Below are 13,655 nucleotides of genomic sequence, written 5' to 3'. Positions count from 1 at the left end.
AGAAATACGATTATCATTTCCTCAAGGTAGTGATGTGACGTAGGTGAGTGCGTGTTGTGATATTTGGGACACGTCAAGGGTAACCTAGATTACTTCATCTTTAAGAATAACCTAACCTAACCTAGTCAAACCTAAACCTAACCTACCTTAACATAATTTAAGTGAAGAGTAAAACACCTGTGGAATTATCTAACAAAGTTCCGTAATTTACCAATGTAATGTAAACTTTATTAGTTGAAATAACCTTTATAAACTTTAAATAGATTCGGTCCTGGGCAATAATTCTGACAAAAACACTTGTCTGATCTTTTCCTGGGCCTTTTCATTGTCCCAAAAAGAAAAAAAAAAGAAAATGGTTTCCACTATAACGTCCTCCTGTATAGAAAAGTCAAAACAAAACAATTCTGTTGTGTGTTTGTTTGGTTTTAAGAGCTTCGACTGCCAGGGCTATTAAGCAAGGTTCACTAAATACTTCGTTTCTAGTAATAAACAAAGTTTTAAAATGGTGTACTGTATCCACCGGCTTGTAAAAAAAAACATATACACATGTGTTGTGTAATGTATTTAGCTGTTTCAACGAACGGGGCCATAAAGCACAGTTCACCGAGCGTTAGTTTCCACACTCAACAAATGATTTACAAAAACACACACACGAAAAATGCATTTTTCTTGCTGGCGGCGTGGGAGAAAAAAAAATTACTGCCAAGATAATATTATATTCCTGAAGACACAACAACGTTTCAATCTAACCCAACCCAAACCAAACGGGAGGGAAACAGACGTACAGTACAAGCGATATATTTCCTCACAAGTTTGGGGGAAGAAGCGGCCGGACGACAAGGAAAATTTACAACCCCTCTCATTGGTCCACATCTATGACGTCATAAACCCAATAGCAACGCGAGCCATGTTCTGGATAAAACTGGCTTGGTATAGTACGATAATTCAAATAAATTATGACTTTATTTAATCATACTCAGGGCAGAACAATAACCAGTTCCCTTGTGCAATACGCCAAGGATAATGCCTCGCTTATATCATTTAATGCAGTAATATATAAATCCATCGGCGATATATACACCGTGAAGAGAAAGTGAATGAGTGACAGTGAATGGAGAGAAAAGACAAGCTTGTTGGTGAATAATTCTAATAATAATAATAATAATAATAATAATAATAATAATAATAATAATAATAAAGGTATTAAACAGTAACATTTCATCAACTCAAACAAGATGATACAATCTGACCCGGATAGGAAAAATAGTCGCTCTAGCGGTGAATATTTGCACTTCAAACGTTAACAAAGTCGTGTATTTCCCTTCTCGTGTTCTGCTGCCGACAAAGTTACATTATGTATTTATTTTCACATAAAAAGACGACATTTAACTCTTCTACTTTAACGACACTAAGAGTTTGATGAATTCTACTTCGGATGTAAATAAGAGATAAATGGTAAATTATAAAAAGAAGCAAAGTTAAAAAAAAAAGATAAATTTACAATGTTAATCTGAACAGTAGGTACCTAGTATAGTATCACGTAATGGTCATGTGATATTTTTTTTATTTCTTAGTAGTTCAGGTCTCGTGTACTGACTTAAAATACGTGCTTAAATACCTTAGCAATTGTAACACATTAATACATTATAACAAAACATTTCTTAAAACATAAAATATGCTAATTCTCGTTATGTTTCTGTAGTGTTTATATAAGTTTAATATTTGATGGTTTAAAAAGATTTAAAAAATATATAAAAACAATTGGTTTATTCGTTAATATAATCAGTATTTCATTTAAAGTGTAACTAACAAATTCCCATCTGCTCGTAGTGGGTAAAAAAGTGCTCACTGGTGCAAAAACTTAAAGTGAATATAATATCAATGATCAAATGAGTTTTTCCATCAGTCACTACAAATATTTTTCTAACTCATAATTCACATAAACAACTACAGTAATAACACAGTCGAATAATGATGTAATTTACTCCACGACTTACATGAATTAGTGTGATAGGATAAATTATGGTTAAAAGAATTCACATTATTATTTATTTTTTCCCTCCCATGAAAAAACGGTGTAGTCTCTGTGGATTTCCTGAGCCATAATAGATACCTCCATTATCTCAACTATTACCAGGGGGGGAAAAAAAAGGTCAAGCCAAAACTACTGCTTCCTCGGATTCATAGTCACAATTGAGGTCTTCAAACACGTAATACTAATTTAGTAAACACACTAGTCATCAGCAATTAAATACGAGTATCATACGAGATACAATTCTGTTTATATCGAGTTGGAAAGCATTTAACGTTGTCAAGTGCAGGCAGTGGTGTTGGAGGCCCTGCTTCTGCTTCTCCTCTTCCTCCTTCTCCTCCTATTCCCCCTCCTCCTTTTCCTCCTCTTCCCCCTCCCCCTCCTCCCCGACTTGCCTGGAATTCATATTTACATTTTTAGGTTCAGAGAGAATTTCCTCAGCAATATGTAGGAGTGTTGGGTTGGTTTGACTGACTCACTCCTGCTGTGTTACCCCGACGTGAGTTCCTTGACAAGACCGTAAACAACATCTTTGAGAAGGTTGAATCCTTTTCTTATATTCCGGGCGAAATGGTGTGTTTGTGTGTGTGTGTGTGTGTGAGAGAGAGAGAGAGAGAGAGAGAGAGAGAGAGAGAGAGAGAGAGAGAGAGAGAGAATGGCAACAGACTAAGAATTTTGACAACCCTACTGAGACAACAGGAGTCGCAGTGTTCATTCTGAAATTCACCGACCCACGATTTAATAATTAATCTATAATCTATTCAGTAGTCTATTTTTACCTATAACTAACGATTATGTTACTTCAAAACGTTTATAATCAAAGCCTAGTTAAATAGGTCGTATATAAACCCTATTAAACCTAAACCCAATTACGGTACCTGACTTAACTAATTATTACGTTCTACTTCTTACCTTAATTGGATATATTTCTTAATACCACAGAGCATATACCCCAATTAACTTAACCTAGCTAATTTTAAATAACCTAACGTAATTAACCTATCTAAACCAATTTTCATAAAATAACCTATGCTTAAATATCCTAAAACCTACCATACACACAAATTAATTAACTATCAGCACATGCAACCTAACTTAACTACAACAACACAATCAACCTAATTTAACAACAAAACAACCAATATAGCTTAACTATAACAACCACCATTCTAACTTAACTACAACAACCATCCAAATTTAACAACACAATCAACCTAACTTAACAACAACACAATCAACCTAACTTAACAACAACACAATCAACCTAACTTAACTACAACACAATCAACCTAACTTAACAACAACACAATCAACCTAACTTAACAACAACACAATCAACCTAACTTAACAACAACACAATCAACCTAACTTAACTACATACAAAACAAACCTAAATTAACTTAAAACACAAATGGTGGTCGAGACTCCATTTCCAACCGTCCTGTTTAGTTTCTTTCAGTTCACACGAGAGATCATAAGATATCCTTACAAATTACGTAAATAAAAGTTCAGTTCACACATTACGTCATGATTTACGACACCACTTAAGGCAAGACTTGGGGAGTTTCCTCGTAAAACAAAAGATACACACACGCTGACGTCCTTAAGAAAAGTTGGGCTGTTTTAGTACATATGTTGAATCTTCTTACGGTTGGGTGGGGTGGGGTTAGGTTAGGTTATTCTGAATACATACGATTAAATCACCTGCATAACGTAAACCTTAATCCTCCCGCATTACTTCAAAAACAAAAATGAAAAAAATAACACAATAACAACAATATTAAATCACATATACCGTACCACAAATAACAAACACCTATCCACAATAACTTAACTCTAACATTAACCCCAGGGAACTTTAACCAATTATAATCACTGAGGTTAAATAACACACTGGTAACGCCAACGAAGCTCAAATTAACAAACCATTAACCGATAACATTTAAAACTGGAACTAACAAAGCTTAACTGAACCAAACTTTATAGAGCAATGAGATGATTTCGTTTTAAGAAATGATAAGTAAATAGGCATGTATTATATATAAAGTTTCAGTAAGGTTTAGTACAGTAATCACAAAGTTTTAGTACATTTTAGGTACGTAATCTCAAAATTTAACTAAGTTTTTGGTACGTTTTGGTGTAATCTCAAAATTAAGTGAGTTTTAGTAAATTTTAGGAACGTGATCTCAAAATTTAAGTAAGTTTAAGGTACCACCATCTTGGTCTTCTCCACATACTAACACAAGTACACAATTTTTCAACCCGTGGTACACAATGCTACACTGACGTTATGTGCTGTACCTGTGGCGGCTTTTATTACTCGTTTATATAAGGTGTCAGACGGAAGTAATCGTGATTATTGATAAGCTGTCAGGAAGCTATATTAGCGTTTCAGTCAGTAATGGTGTTTATTTTACAATCACCTTTCACTTAATAATATTGAATGGTTATTGGGTTTACTACGTTAATATTAATTGTTTCGATAAAAAATATTGGCGCTATTTCTTCATCAGATCAACACAACGCAAACTTCACTGTCTTCACGCTAATGAAACGTCACAAAATAAAATGACTTTCCGAGAACCGACTCATTATATCTTACATAGAGATTTAATTATGGATATTAATAATGATCTCATATTTGTAAAAAGACAATAAACACATAAATTATAGTTTATTTATTGTTTCTTTGAATAAAAAAAATAAATTTTATTTTTTAATGTAATTTTATCCTACAACTAATACGTATATTGTTATAGATTGATTCTCCCTCCATTACAACTTCTTTCCTGATGGGATCATGCACTAAGAGCAAAGACTATATTAGAAAGACGGGAGAGCGTGTACCATTATCGATAAAAAAAGCGTGAGACAGTGAGTTCTCACCACCGCCATCTGTTGGCGCGGCTAACTAAAATCCTAGGGTGCGTGAGGGCAGCGTGTCCATGTTTCCATGGTAACCAGTGGAGTAAGCTGATGTTACATTGACGTCTTTGCCTTGACGTTCTTGATGTGTACACATGCACGTACAAACATACACACTGAAACATCGCATACAATATCACACAGTAAATTCTATAAGATCAATGATATATAGCAACGTGAAAATTTGAAACTCAAGGTCATGGTGAGCTGTTTTTGTACTTGTGTATACGGTACAGACGACCTGCACCTTGCACACTAACGCCATCTGTTGATCCCACGGCTAACTATATGCTATGTGGCCTACGCGGTTTTCGCCTTGCTTTCCCGTCTTTCTTATAATTCTTTGCACTAAGAGGCACTGACCCAAAATATGTTGCCAAGTTTTCGGTCTTTGAATGTGTGTTATGGTCTATAAACACTGGTGCTGCCTTTATGACTCAGCTAACAGTGGCAATAAAATAAAAATATAAAGTGGCGGAGGTTTTAAAGGCACAGTTGGCCATAGTTCCACTTGGCATACTGATTGTGTGCGTTTATAAAAATGTGGCACGTCTGTGTTTGTTTACATCGTTGTTAAACTACCGGAATGGCCCTATGGGAACCACACAACAGTAGTTTAACTAAGAATGAACAATAATCAGTTCCTCTAATAGTAGGTACCTGTTGTAAGTCGAAAGTTGCGAATTCGTATTCAGGGACAAGATGTTGGAGCTTCCAATAACTTGATGACACACAGCATTGACTCTTCAGGCTTCTACGCCCTTAACTCATGAGACACAAAGGCAAGCATGAACTTAGCATGCTTCCCTGTCGGGCACTGTAAACGCTTCTGCGCTTCACCTTACACAAGGATGTAGGGGAGTGCCCAATAAATAAAAAAAAAAAAAAAAAAGTTCCCCTAATCTCTTAATGCAAGTATATCTTTCGTGGTTACAGTTTTATTACAGATTATTAAATAAAACGTCATTGGCTCTTGTCTGCTGTCTGTTGCACGGTAACAGTATGCCGGGGAGGGAGGGTATATATATATATATATATATATATATATATATATATATATATATATATATATATATATATATATATATATATATATATATATATATATATCCACATGCGGTATCTGTCTTGTTTAGTAAGTAATCCCTAATCTGTAAATACTGATATTGTATAATTGTTTTTCGTCAAAACTGGGAAAACACAATAAAATGTTACAATCTTGTATCCTGTCTACTGTATCATGTAAACAAGGCATGGTAATTTTGGCATGACGAAATGTACCGTCATGTACTACAACAAAAGACTATACCATATTGATGCATTAAATCCGTGTAAATGTATTTTGATGTCTCAGTGTGTCGTGAGTGAAATTTGGTAAAGAGGGAAATTGGGTGGAACGGCAAGCAACACGGCCGGCCAGACAACGGACTTTATCTCGTAATCCAAGACGCTGTTTCATTGTGAATTGGATGAACAAACTGAACTGTAACTCTAAGACGTTATTTATAAGCTCAAATACAAAGCGACCTGATAGACTTACCTGTAATCTTATCGACAAATACAAAGTTCAATATCTGCAATACCAAAATTCAAATCCTTTCCAAATCCTTATATAAACACTGTATTTAATTATAATTTATCCGCGAGGCATCAATAATAATAAACATAATCATATCATAATTAAATTCCTTACATCAGTCATTCTCTATATTTAATCTCAGTGGCAATAATACTCAATATAATCGTCACATCAGAACTCACGTCTCAGTTAGATTGACGCTTTGACAGAGAAGGGAGGTGATCTGTCGGCCGACCAGGTGTACACAAGCTGGTCTGATAACATGAGTCTGGAGGTCGTGAGGCGTACTGGTTGTGTCTCAGAAGCATAATGGACTGTATCCAATTAGTGATGCAGCGAAGCCCCCAGTAATGGAAATCAGGACAGCGGGGAAGGTGCTTTGACAGTGTGTGTGTGTGTGTGTGTAGCAGTAGTAGTAGCAGGTCAAAGTCTATACTCAGAAGCTCTTTGTAAAACTTCTTGATTTATTTCTCAACCCTTAAATGAGAATAAAATACCATCTCTAATTATAATAAAATCGGTATAAAGTCCAGGTTATTTTCTTCATCTTCTTCGTGTGAACAATTAAAGGAGTTAATGAGATATGTGTCTTTAGATCACCTTGGTAGTGTTACGGTTCACTAGGTGGAGACAACAGCGTCTGGCCAACATATATAGATAGACTGCGCTAACACCCTCACCTGGCCGGGTTTAAAGACGCTCTGCTCACCTGAGTCTTCCTGATACAATAACCTAACTAGCGATGAGGGAAGACTGCATACTGGCTCACTTCAGTTGTATAAACTGACATGTTGTATTCAAGATTTACGCAATCTTTTCTCCGTTAATTGTAGATGAACGAACATATACTGTATAAATGATGTAAAATGTTACTGTAATATCGATATTATTCTCTCTTCATTTTAGGATGAAATTAACGTACAGATGTTCAAAACAAAGTCATTTAATTATGTCTGACAAATTTGTTGTAACATGTGGAATAAACTGTAACAGTATTCCACTCTTACATTGGTTGTTATCTTTCGGAGATATGAGCCGAATTTTTCCAGCGACTGACCCAAAAACTCATTAAAAACAATGATACAACAATGGTCTTGAGTTCCTGTATCAATTATAACTTTGACTCATGTTGTACAGACCAAAACTCATTAGTTTTTCCAGAAGAAAAAATTATATATTATCTGTTACTCATATTTCCGTGTCCTGTTATGTTAATGTTAACAGTGAAAGTGGATCCCATAGGCATGACTGGCCGTTAGGGACAGTGTGGATACAGCACACTGTATACTAAGCCTTCGGTGCACAAGGAGGCAGCATGGCCGGTAATGCTCTCGACCACCTTAACTTTCCCAAATTGTAAACTTGGGTACCCATTTACAGCTGGGTGAACTGGGAGCGCCCGGGGATCACCTCCTGGAACTTGAGGCAGCGCTGTATAAACATCAAGTGCACCAGATGTTTGTGAAGCAGCTGATTATAAGCAATAAAAACAGTTTAATATAGCGGGTGAGCGACGCCTTTATTAAATATACCATCAACAAAATGTTATTCCTGACGAAACGTACCACTGAACCAGTTTACCGTGGAGTGTGTGTTGACCCGGGTGTTGTTGTTGTGAGCTGAGGTCTTTAAATAACTGAAACTATGGTAGTTTCCTTGACTACATTTAAAAACACCCACACATCACGTGTCCTTCACAATTAAATAATAATCACATATTGGACATAATATTAACCATCGCAAAATAAATAATTTAATTTACACGTTCAAACACTTGCAATAAAATTAGTAACATCACGCTGACAATTCTTCACTCATACCCCCATCACCTCCCACCCCCCCAAAATACAAAAAAAATAAATTCACCGTAAAAATGAATGTGTCAACTGATTGCTGACATGTCATTTGATAAAAGTGATATCTATTTACATATTCATTCCGACACGGAGAACGAGAGGTGTAAAATATCTGGGGAAAGTTTTATTCAGGCAAACTTTAACGCCTGCAGGTGTACAGTAGTAAGAAATATATATGTAACATTATTATATTTACCTCCATCACTTTGACGCACTTTAATAGCTCATAATATCACACGCATATAACCCTTTGATGACAATGATTTAACCCTTTGATGACGATGATTAACCCTTTGATGACGATGATTTAACCCTTTGACGACGATAATTTAATCCTTTGACGACGATATGTAACATTCTGACGATTACGATTACGATTTAACCCTTTGACGACAATAATTTAACCCTTTGATGACGACAATTTAACCCTTAAACAAAGATGATTTAACCCTTTGATGACGATGATTTAAAAGCCTTGGTTGTTGAAGCTCAGGAATATAATATAAATAAACATCAAGTCTTCGTGGACACAAGATCCAAGTAATTACTATAACAGATAAAAGACCCAGTGAATGACTTGTCTAGACGTCCGTGATTAATTACCCTGAAGGAGGAGGAAGGAAAGAAGGAGGAGGAAGGAAAGAAGGAAGAGGACATGAATACCACTAACCTTCTAGCTTACAGTGTTATCTTTTACATGCTTGAAATATTTTGCTGTTATATACCAAAGAAATATATCTACCTCTCTCGCTCTCTCTCTCGTTTATTAGTGAAGCTCCAGGGATTACTAAAGCGTGACCCGCCTCCTCCCTCCCTCCCCCCGCTGAGCACACTACACTACATCAGTTACTATGCTCTGGTATGTCATTTGATCGTCAATATAAGTTCCATCAAGATCCCCGACCAGCCCATCACTACACCGACAACTACCTCACAAAAGCTTCCGCAACAAACAGCGTCTTATTGACCTCTTGTCGAGATACGAGACTTTTAGGAGACTTGATGGCGTAATAAAAGCACCGAAATTGTTCCGAACAAAAGCAAGAAAAATAGTTCCTGAGAGAGCTTGGGTTCTTGTTGTCGTTATTGACTCTCAAGATCCTGCTGACCATTTTTTTTAATGTTTCTCATAAAGTTTCATAATATCTGTTGTTTTATTCTCAGTGACTATCTAATCCTAAAAAAAAGCTTGAGTATAATATTAAAAATTACCATTATGAAAAAAAAAATTTCTACACGACTAATGAGTTAAAATAGTGAAATTGAAAGCAGGTCGTTGAGGATTTATTAAACACTGAATTACGTTTGTGCATATTCATGTTATAATGTATTAATGAGCTTCAACAACTAGGGTCTTGTTGATGTTGTAATGTATTATAAACAAATAAAGTACTGTACACGCCCAATGTTGTTTCTGTATTGTGATAAACTACTGCAGTACTTGTTGTGTTTTACCGGTATGTACTTAATAGTGTAAGATACCCTCCCTTACAATACTGTATGTATAGGGCGGCCTAGAAAAAATGTCCCTTCCTCCCTCCACGTCTGCTCCCTGAGACTCGGTGAGATGGATGAAGACAGGGAACAGGCAGGGAGGGAGGAAGGGAGGGAACTGGTAGGGAAGGAGGCAGGCAGGGAGGGAGGGAGCTGGCAGGGAAGGAGGGCAGGCAGGGAGAAAGGGAGGGAGGGACATTTTTCAGGTACACCCTACATTCACGTCTTGGCTAAGAAACACCTCGATGAATAGAATTAACTGCAACACTTATAAAACTTTTTGTGTTATTTATTAACAGAAAATTATCAATTGCAGTATTTAAGTATAGTGAAAAATATACTAAGTTTATTATACTCTTAATGATGGAAATACAGAGTAATTAAGGAGAGAGAGAGAGAGAGAATTACCACAGAGTAAAGGTGTGTAACAGGTGAGAAAGGTGCTGCTGGCTCCCTCCGTGGCAGAAAGTGGTGCTTTATAAAGAAGATAAAACGAAACGAAAACATGAATCAGGACTTTGGGATTATGAGAGAGAGAGAGAGAGAGAGAGAGAGAGAGAGCACTCCACAATCAATAGCGCCCCTCCCCTCCTCCCTCCCACCCTCACCCACACCGTCACCTACGACCTAACTTACCAGACGCTTCACAGGCCAGCAGGTACATCGCTTAACAGGTCTCTCTCTCTCTCTCTCTCTCTCTCTCTCTCTCCACCGGAATAACTTGTCAGAACTCTTCACAGACCATCAAGAACGTTTTAACATCATACGCATCAGTCTAAAAGTTTATATATTATTTCTCGCTGAAAGTTTTGATGTTGCCTGAAAGGCTTCATTTGCATATAAAAGTTGGAGAACTACTGTACGACAAAAAAGTCCTTATCTGATTAGCATTCGAGGTAATAAGTACAAAGTGCTCGAGTAGAGAGAACTAATGACGCTTACAGGTGTGCAGACCCCTGGGTGTCAATTATCCAGGACTTCATTAACACAGGTAAGACACAACAGGTGAGAATACAAGAGTTTTCTTCTTGTACTTATATCTTTATTATTTGTCTATTTATCTTAATTATATATATATATATATATATATATATATATATATATATATATATATATATATATATATATATATATATATATATATATATATATATATATATATATATATCATTGATTAAAATTCATTCTCTTGTGTATCTACTTCTCTTAAACACCTGGATAAGAAGTCTTAGTTGTTTACATAGCACAAGTTACTGCTACTTAAACTTTAGCTCCAGGGGAAAAAATCTAATTGTGTTTGTTTACTTTCCTTTCTGGTTGATGGTACGAGTTTAAAGACCTCAATACTTGAAGCTCAAATACATTATGAAATCAACAACAACTTCAGGTAGAGGATAATGTTACGTATGGCAACACTTAACAACTGAGAAGAAGTTATTGTAATTCTAACCAACTGAGGGTTGTTAAGTTCCCCACAGCTTAAAGTTAACCATTTCGTTCAGTTGTTGACCTTATACGTTGGGGATTTAGAATATAGTTAAAAGTCTACCCAGATCCCAACAGGCAACAAAAAAAAAAAAGACAATCGGACTATAAAAGGGTAGACAAAGGATGCGAGTTTTTGTTGTGTATAATAAAGTACCATAAATCCCTTAACAAAATATTCAGCGTTCTATAATTTACCCTTAACCATACTTAACCTAAACATTAACAGTATATACATATTTATACAACAAACAATTTTGAAGCAAGTGGACGTGGGGGAGGCAATATAAGATTACAAATACTTAAGTGCGGAGCTGAGATGGCTGGCGAGTAAGGCTGAGTATTGTAGAAGACGGTAGGTAGTCACTGTGCCGTAGGTTTCCAGGATAGGTGATCCTGTGGTCACTTCCCAGAGTGTAGTCAACTCTCCTCGAACTCGAGCTGACAAAGAAGACTTGGAGGAAGTGACGCAACAACCAGGATATGGAGAAGGGAAACCCCGGAGTGGTAACCAAGACGAGTCATACTCGTGTCTCGTCCCTAGATGGCGTTGCTCGTGGTGCTGGGTAGGTAGATCAGGACAATAGATGGCGTGGTTCGTAGTGCTGGGTAGGTAGATCATGACAATTGGTGGAGGGGTTCGTAACACACCCCCCCCTCCAAAGACCTCCATAGCGCGGGCGCGAAGGAGGTGACCACCTGGTGCGTCTGGAGAGTAGCTGCTGCATTTCCACTGGAGCTCGGGATAAGGAGTCTGCAATCAGGTTGTCCACCCCCTTTATGTGCAGGACTTGTAGGTTATAGGGCTGGGTGAGGAGAGCCCAGCAGAGGATTCGCTGGTTGGAGGTCTAGTTGGTTTGGATGAACGTGAGTGGGTTATGGTCGGTGAAGACTAGGGTTGTTTGTGGGCAAGACTGGAGGTAACATTCAAACTTCTTTATTGCCAACACCAGAGCCAGGGCCTCCTTCTCTATGGTCGAGTAGTTGGTCTGATGTTTTTTCAACTTGGCGGAGTAGTATGCCACAGGGTGAAGGACATCAGTGGTTGGGTCGGGTTGTAGGAGCACAGCCCCAACTCCGACACCACTAGCGTCGATTTGCAGATGGAAGGGCAAGGTGTAGTCAGGGGGGTGGACTACAGGCTTGGAGGCAAGGAAGGCTTTGAGGCGGTGGAAAGACTGGTCGCACCTCTGGTTCCAGATGTAAGGGACCGCAGAACTGGTAAGGTCTGTGAGGGGTCCGGCCACGCTGGAGAAGTTACTGCAGAACCGACGGTAGTAGCCGCACATCCCCAGGAAGCGCACGAGTTCCTTCCTCGTCCTTGGAGTGGGGAAGGATAAGATGGCTTTAACGTTTGCGTCCTTGGGTCTCACCATACCATGCCCAACGATATGTCCCAGGTAAGTCACTGAGGCCCGGCCAAAAGCAGATTTAGCCAGGTTTATGGTGAATCCAGTCTCTTGCAGTCGTGCGAACAGTATCTCCAAACGCACCAGATGTTCGTCCCAGCCGTCCGACACCACCACCAGGTCATCCAGGTAGGCGAACGTCCCACCTAGGTCCTGAATTAGGTAGTTGATGGCCCTCTGGAATGTGGCCGGAGCATTAGAAAAGCCAAACGACATAACCAAATATTGAAAAAGACCAAATGGAGTTATAAATGCCGAGATTATTTTTGCCCTATCCGTGAGTCCCACTTGATAATATCCTTTCAATAGGTCCATGGTACTGATAAATTTTGCACAGCCTATGCTATCTATTATATCTTCAATCAAAGGTGAAGGGTAGGAGTCTGAGACAGTGACCTGGTTCACTTTACGATAATCGGTACAGAAACGAAAAGTGCCATCGGGTTTTGGAATGAGAAGGCAAGGTGAAGCCCAGGGGGAGGTACTAGGCTCAGCTAAGTTATGTTTTAACAAAAAATCTACCTCCTTTTTCATAATCTCTCTTTTTTGTGGATTTAGTCGATATGCTGATTGCCTAATGGGTTGTACATCATCTGAGATTAGCTTAATATCATGTTTAAGTATATTGCAAAACCCTGGGAGGTCTGACGTGACTTTAGGAAATGTTGATAATAACTTAGTGAGATCTTTTGCTTGAGATGGATTCAGAACAGAAAAATACTCATCCAAGTTGTTGAGTATGTGACTGTTAGCAGGGTTCTCTTTAGGTAGAGGGAAGTCTAAATTCTCCAATAGGTCCATGTCATCTGTCTCCGGCTCCGACCCTGACAAAACCGTATGCCATACAGGTAGGCTTATAGCCTCTGGGATGTCTT

The sequence above is a fragment of the Homarus americanus genome, unplaced genomic scaffold (genome assembly GCF_018991925.1).
Source record: "Homarus americanus isolate GMGI-L3 unplaced genomic scaffold, GMGI_Hamer_2.0 scaffold33468, whole genome shotgun sequence".
NCBI classification, from domain to species: Eukaryota; Metazoa; Arthropoda; class Malacostraca; order Decapoda; family Nephropidae; genus Homarus; species Homarus americanus.
The sequence above is the reverse complement of the archived record's forward strand: the minus strand, read 5'-3'. Positions refer to the sequence as shown.